The 11,207-nt window shown below is 43.4% G+C and overlaps 1 long non-coding RNA gene across 1 annotated transcript; it reads left to right on the top strand.

Annotated features, from left to right (window-relative positions):
* Window positions 1-3,155: 3,155 nt before the first annotated feature.
* LOC102494581 (uncharacterized) lies at window positions 3,156-11,207 on the top strand. The gene is made up of 4 exons (XR_336562.3): window positions 3,156-3,283; window positions 9,057-9,183; window positions 9,387-9,447; window positions 11,179-11,207. It is a non-coding gene; the product is annotated as an uncharacterized LOC102494581 (long non-coding RNA).

The raw sequence follows: 11,207 nt of genomic DNA, 5'->3' as shown, positions 1-11,207 counted from the left end.
AATTGGCAACGGGTGGGATTCCACAATGTTCCCATGGAATTACTGAGTTCACTACATATGTGCCATGTACTTGGGCTGAGCTGTTACTCTTGGGTACACAGTACCAATGAGCTGCTCAAAGTCCTCTTTCAGGAAGGGGCATCCCCTGAGGGTGGGTTGTTTCCTGGACACGTACCTTCACACATCCACTGGAGAATTTTACTTGCAAGGGTGTTTGATAAAAGGTATCATAAGGGGTTATGCCAAACACCCCCCTCAAATGTTCTCTACACCCAGGTGGGTGATGAATGTTACCAAGAGGACATGATGAGATTATTGACACAATTTGTAAGCTGGAAAACATAAAGGTTATCAGACTTACACAGTTTTTTTGTTTTGTTTTGTTTTTTGTTTTTGTTTTTGAGAGGTTTTTGCTATAGGGAGCATGTGCTCACCAGAAAGGCAGAGACAGAGAGACAAAGTGAGAAATCACCCCCCCCCCCAGGGAGGATGACCATGCTGCAATCCCTTGTCCATTCTCTTCTCTTGATCTTGGGCACACACCCGGCATGAGTTTAAGCCACTGGGTCCAGGACTCAAACTGCAGTTGACTACATGGGAGTTAAGTGACATAGCCATTATGCTAACTACTGGTCCCGAGACTTACACATAGTCTTTTAACTCTTCATTCTGACCATTGAAACTGGATGTTCCTTGGAGAATGTGGAGAGTGTTAAACTGAACAGAGTAGTTCCCCTTTTCATGCAGCAGTGGCACTTACACTTGTGATCATGGGCGAAGACAACCAGAGTAGGGTAGTTTTGTTACAGTAATGATGTGCTATTAACCTCAGGTTCTCTGGCAAATCTAAAGGGAGCTGCCACCCAAGTCAGGGGCCAGGCTTGTCAGTCAAGTTTTCTTTTTTTTTTTCCCTAAAGAATTATTTATTCATTTTCATCAAACAGAGAGGGACAGAGCAAGAGCCGGGGGTGGGGGTTGAGAAAGCAAGGTGCCTGATCGACGACTCAATCCATAGTCGTCCATGTGCAAGTAGATCTCTCTTAACCACCACTTCACCAAGTGTTCCTGGCTTCTAAATATCTGATGCATGAAGCTCAGACTTTGCTTTTGATAGACTCAGATAAGGCATTTGAGTACTGGTGTTGGATAGACCTTATAACAGAGAAGTGGATGTCTGTGTTTCAAAACGTGGTTGGGGAGGGGGACCAGCAGTTAGCATAATGGCTATGTCACTGGACTCCCATGTAGTTGACTGTGGTTTGAGTCCTGGACCCGGCAGCTTAAACTCATGCCAGGCGTATGTGTGTGCCTGCTCAAGATCCCGAGAGGAGAATGGAGAAGAAGGGATTGTAGTGTAGCTATCCCCCCGGAAGGTGATTTCTTGCTTTCTGTCTCTCTGACTCTCTCTCTATTTCTGGCAAGCACACGCGCCCTATAGCAAAAACCTCTCAAAAAAAAAAAAAAACATGGCTAGGGGAATTCTGGTCACAATTATAGAAAAAACTAAGGTCTGGTATCTTGTTGAGAAGCAGTTGGCACTAGTGTGCACCATTACTGATTGCCTCTGCACCTACAACCACTGTCAGCCCTGTGGGATCCAGCACCTTAGCCACCATGCCAAGTGCTTGTATTTCTTTCTTTCTTTCTTTTTGTTTTTTTTTTTTAGAGAGAGAGACATTTCGGTTTGAGTGCATACATTCGTTGAAGAAAGATAGAGACAGAGAGCAACAGATAACCTCCACATGGACTTACCACGCTGCAATCCCTTCTTCCTCAGTCTCCTCCTGGGATTTTGGACACACGCGCACATGCTCCCAGCATGAGTTTAAACTACCAGGCCACAGGCTTGAACTGCAGTTGACTGTGTGGAAGTCCAACAACTTAACCATTATGTCATCTGCTAACCTCACAGTGACTGTAATTGACCATGAGGTCTCACTGCTCTTGTCATACAATTGAGCCAATCACTGCTATGGAGGAATCCTCCCTATTGCCCTTAAAGTTGTGATTTAAATTTCTTAAAATGTATTTGTAATATTTCTTTTAGTTTGCTATAGGATTCGTGGTGGGGTAGGGAGGTGGAGAGAAAGAGAGAAAGCACCTGGTGGAGGGAATTGGCATGCTGCCATCCCTCTCCATTCTCCTCTCAAGACACCATGTTTGGGACCTGAACCCTGCAATTAACCATTTGGGATCCAGCTGGCTTTACCGCAGCACCTCAGCTAGTCCTATATTTGTCATCTTTTGTTTAAAATCATCCATCAATCTGACACATCTGGCACGGAATATTTGGGGCAACCTGAATTTCTCTCATCTCAGTAATTTTATTGATGGCCCAAATGTTTACTGCAGTTCCTTTGCTTTGGCCTTTCTTCTTTGAGAAATGCTTTGCCATAGGGCATGTGTGCTGGCCAGAAACACAGATAGATAAATTGAAAAATCACCCCCAAAGAGGGATGGCCATGGCACAATCCCTCATCCACTCAAGATTTTGAGCATACTTGCACATGCACTCCACATGAGTTTTAAGCTGCTGGGTCTAGGATTCTAACCGTAGTCAGCCATTTGGGAATCCATTGTCTTAACCACCACAAAACCACCTGACCCCGCCTTGGCTTACTTCTCAGAGATCCTTTCTGAAAAAGTACTGTCAGATATGGTGTGAGGAATCCATGACCATGCAGGGGAGAGATGTCCTTATATCAAAGTTGATGACCCCTGGAGGATATGTGTCTCTTCCACCTGTTTCAACGTAGCCTTGCCTGGGCGCCCCTACTGCTTTGAGGCTGGAGGATTGCCCCCATTGGAGACAGAATCTTATGATAGGAGCTCAATGTGATCTTGTTCAAGTGGAAAAATCAGGAAGGCGCCATTGAGTTCAGGAAGACTTGGGCGTGTCTCCTCTGGATTCCCAGGAGCAGGTTCTGCTGAAATGTAAATATCTTCCCAGGTTAGACAGGTTTAAGGGCAGTTCAAGAAACTGCCATTCCCATCTAGTCCTGCACTTTTCTGAGTGCTTCTGTTGTCAGTCAGCATCAGAGGGCGGAGTCTGTTGGATTGCCAATCAGGGACAGAAGGGCGGGGCGATCTATTCGGGGTTAGAGGCGAGACATTGAAATCTCGCGAGTTTTCAATGTCTCATAAGTGCTCGGAGGGCTTCTGGGGTTCTCTTAGCGTGCATGGAGTCCGCATGTGCTTGGTGGCTGCTCTGACTCTGTGACGTGCCAGACGGGGACAGGGGCCTGTAGGAGGGACGCAGGGACCCCCTGGAAGCTGAGACATGGTGAGTGCGGGGCCGGGGTCCGAGATGGGGAGGAGGGGCGGTGGGGACCGGCTGGAACCGGCTGTGGAGAACCAGGGCTGCCGGGTCCACGCCCGCCTCCGCGCCCGGCGCAGCTGGGTCCTCGTCCCCTCTTCGGGGCAGGGCTGGGTGGGCGTCCTGTCCCGTCCCTGCGCGACCTGGGCCTCGGGCCGGCGCCCTCTCTTATAGTCGACCCCCGGCAGCCCCGCGTGTCCCTGGATGTGGGTGAGGACGGGATGGTCACGTGGGGCCCCAACTAAGTATGTGGGTCCCCAGGCCTGTCCAGTCCCTCTGTCACAACACTCAGAATCTGCCTTGGGAGAACAAGCTTATAGGGGATACCCTTATGGAGGTGATTTCTAACTTTCTGTTGAGCTCATTTAGCCCACCTAAGATAAATTTTAAAATATTTTTTTTTTTTAATTTTAGGGACCAGCAGATGACATAATGGTTACATCACTGGGCTCCCACATCAACCGGGGTTCTATAGTGACGCGGGGTGGGTGTGCATGTGTACCTAAAATCCTGAAGAGCATGGAGGAGAAGGGATTGTATTGTGGGGTGAATTCTCACTTTCTGTCATTCTATCTCTACAGGGCTCAAATGCCCTTTGCAAAAATTTCTCTAAAAAGAGCAAAATTTGGGGCCAGCAGGTGGCGTGCTGGTTAAGGCGTTGGAATTCCCACATGGCTGACCAGTGTTTGAATCCTGGACCTGGCAGCTTGCTCCCTCATCCTCTCTCTCTTTCTCTCTGCCTGTCTTATCTCATGTGAAATAATAATAATGATAGGTAAACAAAATAAATATTTCTTTGAAAAAAAAAAAAGAGCAAAATTAGTGCAGTTAGAATCAAATTAAATAGGTTGTCTTTTTTTTTTTTTAAAGCTTATTTATTTACACAGAGACAGGAAATAAGGCAACCAAAGAGGATTTTTTTTCTCCTACCCTAACTTCATCCCTGCAGGCATTCAGGGTTACTGGCTCCCCCTGATTGTTCAGGTAGACCTTGGATATAATTCTGGACCCTTACCATATGGTATAGCACTACCTGGCAGCACTTCTGCCTGCCCCTGGCTGCCAGGCCTCAATCTGCTTTTTAACCCTGGTGACTTAGGGTTACTGCCAGTGTCTTAGGTCATTTTAAAATACTTCCTCATGTATTTTAATTTGGGTGTCAATATATTTTAGCCTCTCAGAAGCTAATGCCACCCAACACATTTTTTTTTTGGAGAGGTTTTTGCTATAGGACGCATGCGCTTGCCAGACAGACAGAGACATAGAGACAGAAAGTGAGAAATCACCCCCCAGGGGGTATGGCCACGCCGCAGTCCCTTCTCCTCCATTCTCCTCTCGGGCACACACGCACATGCATCCAGCGTGAGTTTTAAGCCACCGGGTCCAGGACGCGAACCGCAGTTGACTACGTGGGAGTCCAGCGACATAGCCATTACGCTAACTGCTGGTTCCCCCACCCAATACATTTTTGATGTTACTATTTTGAATGAACATTGATTAGAACTGCTAATTATAGAGTGATTTCCTGCTGTGATCTTCCACTAGTGGTGTACTTACTACTCAAGCAATCTGGATATTTGCGGCATATCACAGGCTTGAACCTGTCACACCAGGCATACATGGCTGAGGTTCTTCCTAGTGAATGGCATGATGGGGAGATGGCAGTATAAAAACATGTTGACAATGTCTTTCTCTACCATTCTGCCTGTCACTGTCTCTGCTTTTCACTGTTATGAAAAATACTTTTTTCCTTTTTCAGTTCTTTCCCATAGGGCACATGCACTTGCTAGAGAGAAAATGTGAAAGGGAAATTGAGAAACCACCCTGAGGGAGTATGGCCACACCCCCATTTCTTCTCTTCCATTCTCCTCAGCATTTGGGGCACGCAAGCACATATGTTTGGTATAATTTTCAAGCTGAAGGTCCTGGGCTTGAATCATGCTTGGCCATTTGGTAGTCCATCACCATAACCATCATGCCACCTGCTGTCCTGAAAGAAATGTCTTCTAAATAAAAATATGAAAGTATAAGAAAAGAGTTTTGGAGGAGAGACCCTTATGTCAGATCTTCAAAGATATCCTAGACACCGTGAAACATACACACAGAACAAGTTGCAAGCAAGACCTGCTCTAATCTCTCAAATCAGTGACATTTTTGTACATTGGAATTAAGGACTTGTGTCATTAAACTGCCACTTGCCTATGAGGAGGTGTGATGAGAACAAGTGAAACTCCCAGGAAGCTTTTCCATCATTTCACATGCTTTTTTCTTGACCTTGTATTGAATAGAGAAAGAAAAACCTCACTCTCTCTTAATATGCACTCAGGTTGCAATGGACAGGGAAGAATTGTGTCACTGTTGTCACAATTTGCCTTCCCTTTTTGATTATTTGCCAGAGCAGCTCTCAAAACTCAGGGAAGCATTGTTTACATTTGCTACTATATTATCATGGACAGTACAGAGGATACACATGAAGAATTACAGAACCTCCATGCCCTCCAGAGTGTGCCATTCTCTAGGAACCACATGTGTTGCGCTACATGGAAAACCTCCAAACCCTGTTTTAGGTTTTTTATAGAAAGTGCACAGCACGGCCACATTAGAGTCATGACTGACCTTGAAGAAATGGGATAGGCCTAATGGGTATGCTGTCATGTTTATAAGTGTGCTCTTTCTGTCCACATCACTTCCTCCTGTATAAAGGGCAGGATCCATCTGGAATCAGAAGCTTAAAGTCAAGGGAAGATGAGAGTACCTGGAGCCCACCTTAGGGCTGCTTTTCATCAGGAGATGTTCACACTGAACTTAGAATCACCTGGAAAACTCAAACGTCAGACGGAAGAAAGCCAAAAAAAATAATAAATAATAATAATAATAAAAAATAACAACCATTAAAAGGGTGCTTTTTGGGGGTTAAGACACAGTGGTTTCTAAATATTCTCCTTTCCTTCTACTTATTTACCTATCTACTTTAAGAATTATTTTATTTAACTTTTTTTATTTATTTACTTATTTTAGTTTGACCAGAGAGTGACAGAGGGAGTGAAAGGGAGAGAGAAAGCAAGCCACCAGGTTCAGGACTTGAACCATGGTCAACCATGTGGGAGTCCAGCACCCTTAACTACTATGCTGCTTGCCAGCTCCCCTTTTTTAGTTTTTTAAAATAATTGTTTTATTTAACTTTATCTATTTATTTTCATTTGACCAGGAAAGGATGGAGTGAGTGAGAGAGTGAAAAAGAAGCTGCCAGGTCTAGTATTTGAACCACAGTTGGCCATGTGGGAGTCCAGTGCCCTGAAGCACCACACCACCTGCTGGCCCCATTCTTCTATAGAAAGTTGGTGATAGGAAAGCATACTAATAATCTCCCTCCAATGGACTCTAAGTTGTATTTTACTAATGTAACTGATTAACATTTTAAACCTTCTCTAAAGTGCAGATACACAATAAATTCTCTAGAAAGAGATTGCTGGAATGTAATTTGTGGCAGTCTACAGAAAATAGCAAAAGGGTATGTCATGGAACTCTCCCACACATGTGTATAATTATTTGTTCTCTGTGATCCTGGACACTTGCATTCTCTAATTGAAATCTAGAATCAGTATGAAATATCCTGCTTTATTCATTTCTCCTTTGTCTAATAACATTTTTACATTTGGGATATTTTTATCCTCTATACTGTAATTTTTTTTTTTTTTTGAGACATTATATGGTGTGTGCGCTCACCCTACAGACAGACAGCAGTAAATTACCACCCAGTAATGACGGCCATACCACATCCCTGCTGGTTTATTCTCCTCTTAGGGTTTTGATCATGCACTCACATGCTCATGTTCAGGCCACCTGGCCAAGGATGTGGACAACAGTTGTTCATGTGAGAGTCCAGTGATGTCAACATCATGCCATCTGCTAGTTCCTACTGTATGTATATCTGAGTATTCATGTTTTTGAATTTGCCAGTCCTGTTTTCCATGGCTTGCTCTTTACCTGACAGGATTTCCTCAACCCTTACATGAAAAATGCATTTACTGGGAACCAGCAGTTAGCGTAATGGCTATGTCGCTGGACTCCCACGTAGTCGACCGCAGTTCGTGTCCTGGACCCGGTGGCTTAAAACTCACGACGGGCGCGTGTCTGCGTGCCCAAGATCCCGAGAGGAGAATGGAGGAGAAGGGATTGCGGTGTGACCATCTCCCCTGGGGGGTGATTTCTCGCTTTCTGTCTCTATGTCTCTCTTTGTCTGGCGAGCACACGCACCCTACAGTGAAAATCTCTCCAAAAAAATAAAAATGCATTTACTTGTGTCTCCTCAGATGTTCACTCTTACTGTTGTTTTGTTTTTTGCATTGGGCTTGTGTAGACTCACTAGCACAGAGAGAAGTCAATCCCCAGGGAGGATGGCGTATCACAGTCTTTTCTCCTTCACTCCCCTTTTGGGAGTTTGGGGGACATATGCTGGGTGTTGAGTTTGATTTTCAAGCTATTCTTTTATGGAATCAAACCACACAACTCTCTATGTGGTATTCAATACTTTAATGTCTACATGTCCTGCTGGGCTAAAGTGTTGACCTTTCTTAGATACAAAAAAACTTGATAAACACCTGTTTCTTTTTTTTTTTTTTTTAATTTAACTGAGTTATTTATTTCTGTATGCATGTATGTATGTATTTAATTTGATCAGAGAGGGACAGAGTGAGTGAGAGAGGGAAAGTGAGAAAGCAAGCTGCTGCGTCACACACTTGAACCACAGTTGTCCATGTGGGAATCGAGTACACTTAACCAACACGCCACTTGCCACCTTCGTTCACCTGTTTCTTAATATAAGCAATAATGATATTGTCCACTCTAAAGTACTTGGGTAAGACTTTGGTATTACGGGTATTACAGTGCATGGGGGAAATGCCACATCTCAATCCCTTCTCCTAGTCGCCACATGGGATATTGGACATGTATATCCACACGTGCACACACACACGACCTTCTGGGTTTTTTGTTTTTTCAATATTTTTTCTTTATACCCTAGACATTTGTGGGTGATTTTTGGGAATTATTTTATTTAGCTTTATTTTTTCTTGGAGAGCTTTTCACTATAGGGCGCATGCTCTCGCCAGAGAGACATAGAGACAGAAAGCGAGAAATTACTCCCAGGGGGGATGGTCACACCGCAATCCCTTCTCCGTTTTCCTCTTGGGATCTGAGGCACGCATGCACACGCTCCCGGCATGAGTTTTAAGCCACCGGGTCTGGGACGTGAACCGCAGTCAACTACGTGGGAGTCCAGCAACATAGCCATTACGCTAACTGCTGGTTCCCTAGCTTTATTTTTTAAATTCTTTTCATTTTACCAAAGAGGAACAGAGTAAGAGAGAAAGAGAAAGGACACAGAAGACCAAAAGTAAGAAAGCAAGCTGCCAGGTCCAGGACTCAAACAGTGGTCAGTCTTGAGAGAATTCAATGCCCTTAACCACCACGCAACCTACTGGCCTCAGACTCGCAGGATTTTTGAGTTGCTGGTTTAGGCACATGAAACCAGAGTCAGCCATTTTGAATCCTCTGCCTTAAACACCACACCACTGGCTGTCCCCAGTTTTAATGTTGTAAATGTTTTTTGTTTAAAGATGATTGACACAGATAAAGAATTCTGATGAGTGAAGTATAAAACAGCATTCTGTGAACTTGTTATAATTGAAGATATCTTCCAAGCGCTATCATTCTCAGCTTTCCTTCACACATGTTACAGGACCCTGTCGCCTTTGAGGATGTTAGTGTGAACTTCACCAAGGAAGAGTGGGCTTTCCTGGATCCTTCACAGAAGAAACTCTACAGAGATGTGATGTGGGAAACCATTAAGAACCTGCACTGTGCAGGTAAGGATGACAACATTCTCTCACTTACTTAATTGAAGAACAAGTGTTTCCTAGTGACTGGTGCTTTTCTAAAGTTTTCAGTAAGGAAAAGGAAGGTTTTTTGTGAACAAATCAGACAGGTTTACAGTTTACCTTAACCCTGAAATCTAATTTATTTAGTACATTTGTAATAATTCCTAGATATTTGTGGTTCTGTATTTCAGGAAGAAACTTGGGAGAGCAGAATCTTGACTATCAGTATCAAAATGCCAAGAAACACCTAAGGTAATTTGTACTCAAAGAGAGAAGCAATATCCATGTTAAGGCCTGTCATGAAATTTTCCAGAGGGGGGGGTTAAAAAAATACATATATGTATACACACACATACACACACACACACACATTTCAAGCTCACTTTATTCCTATAGAATTTCTCCAAAAATATGTACTGAAATGTGACAAAGATTTGGTGATTGGGATCAGAAAACGGCGTAATGGCTATGTCGCTGGACACCCATGTTGTTGACTGTGGTTTAAGTCCTGGACCTGGTGGCTTAAATTCACATCAGACGCATGTGTGTGCGTGTCCAAGTTCCTGAGAGGAGAATGGAGGAGAAGGGATTGCGGTGTGGCCATCCCTCCTGGGGGCTGATTTCTCACTTTCTGTCTATCTATGTCTTTCGCGAGTGCATCCACCCAAAAAAAAAAACCCCTAAAAAAAAAAAAAAAAAAAAAAACAATTTGGTGGTAGTTAAGGTGCTGGACGTTCCCTATGGCCAACCATGGTTTGTGTCACTGGTCTGGTAGCTTCCTTTCCCACTTTTTTTCTCTCTACTTAGGTCTCTCTGATAAAATTAAAAAATAAATAAATGGGGGACCAGCAGGTGGCATGGTGGTTAAAGTACTGAACACTCCCACATGGCTGACCACGGTTCAAGTCCTGGACCTGGTGGCTTGCTTTCTTACTTTCTCTCTCTCTCTCTCTCTCTCTCTCTCTCTCTGTCTCTCTCCTCCTATGGTCAAATTAAAAAATAAATGAATGAATAAATTTTAAAAATATAAAATAAAATAATTCTTAAAAAATTAATAAATAAAATTAAATAACTAAAATTGGTGATTACAAAACAGTTTATATGAAAATAGTATTTAATAACTGCATATGGCCTTGGCTGGTGGTTTGCCAGTTAAGTCAGATGGATCTCACATTGATGAGTTTATGTTTATAGACCCAAACCTGATTCCATAAAACACAAACTGGGTGTGTGTACTTACAAGCCAAAAAACCAGAGGATAGAATGGGAAAACATTCAATGCTTATGTTCATACCCTGGGGAGTGATTTATTACTTTTTCTCTCTATCTAATCTCCACCAAGCACACACGCCCTTTTGTAAAACTACTTTATAACTTCTTGTAGAACCCATATAAAAATTTTACTTGTTCAAACAGTTCAGTATCAGGGACTAGCAGGTGGCATGGTGGTTAAGGTGCTGGACACTCCCACATGGCTGACCACGGGTCAAGTCCCTGGACCTGGTGGCTTGCTTTCTCACTCTCCCTCTCTCTCTGTGTCTCTCTTTGGTCAAGTTAAAAATAAATGAATGAATGAATAAAATTAAATAATTTTTTAAAAACCAGTTCAGTATCTAATTCTATATGTTGCTGTGATAAACCTATAGTAGATACTTAGTCCTTTTTGTTGCTGCCGTTTATTTTTGCTATTAGGCATGCCCTCTTGCTACAGAGGGGAGAGAGAACAAAAATGGTAAATGACTTCCTAAAAGGGGAAATCCACACCGCAGTCCTGTATTTTCAGATCTCTTTTCATGAGTTTGAGCATGCATTCACATGCCCTTGGCTTGATTTTCAAGCCATCAGTCCAGGACTAAAGTGCAGCAGGGTGTGTGCAAACTAGCACCTTGCCCTGCATGCCACCAACAGGCCCCATCCCGTACTTATTTAATAAACAAGTATTAGTCCTAAAATCCATAGTAATGTGCTTATCATTGTTTACAGAGGTCATATACCAAAGAGACCGTATGAAC

This window comes from Tupaia chinensis, unplaced genomic scaffold (genome assembly GCF_000334495.1).
Source record: "Tupaia chinensis unplaced genomic scaffold, TupChi_1.0 Scaffold139785_1, whole genome shotgun sequence".
In the NCBI taxonomy this organism is placed as follows: domain Eukaryota; kingdom Metazoa; phylum Chordata; class Mammalia; order Scandentia; family Tupaiidae; genus Tupaia; species Tupaia belangeri.
The sequence above is the reverse complement of the archived record's forward strand: the minus strand, read 5'-3'. Positions and strand labels throughout refer to the sequence as shown.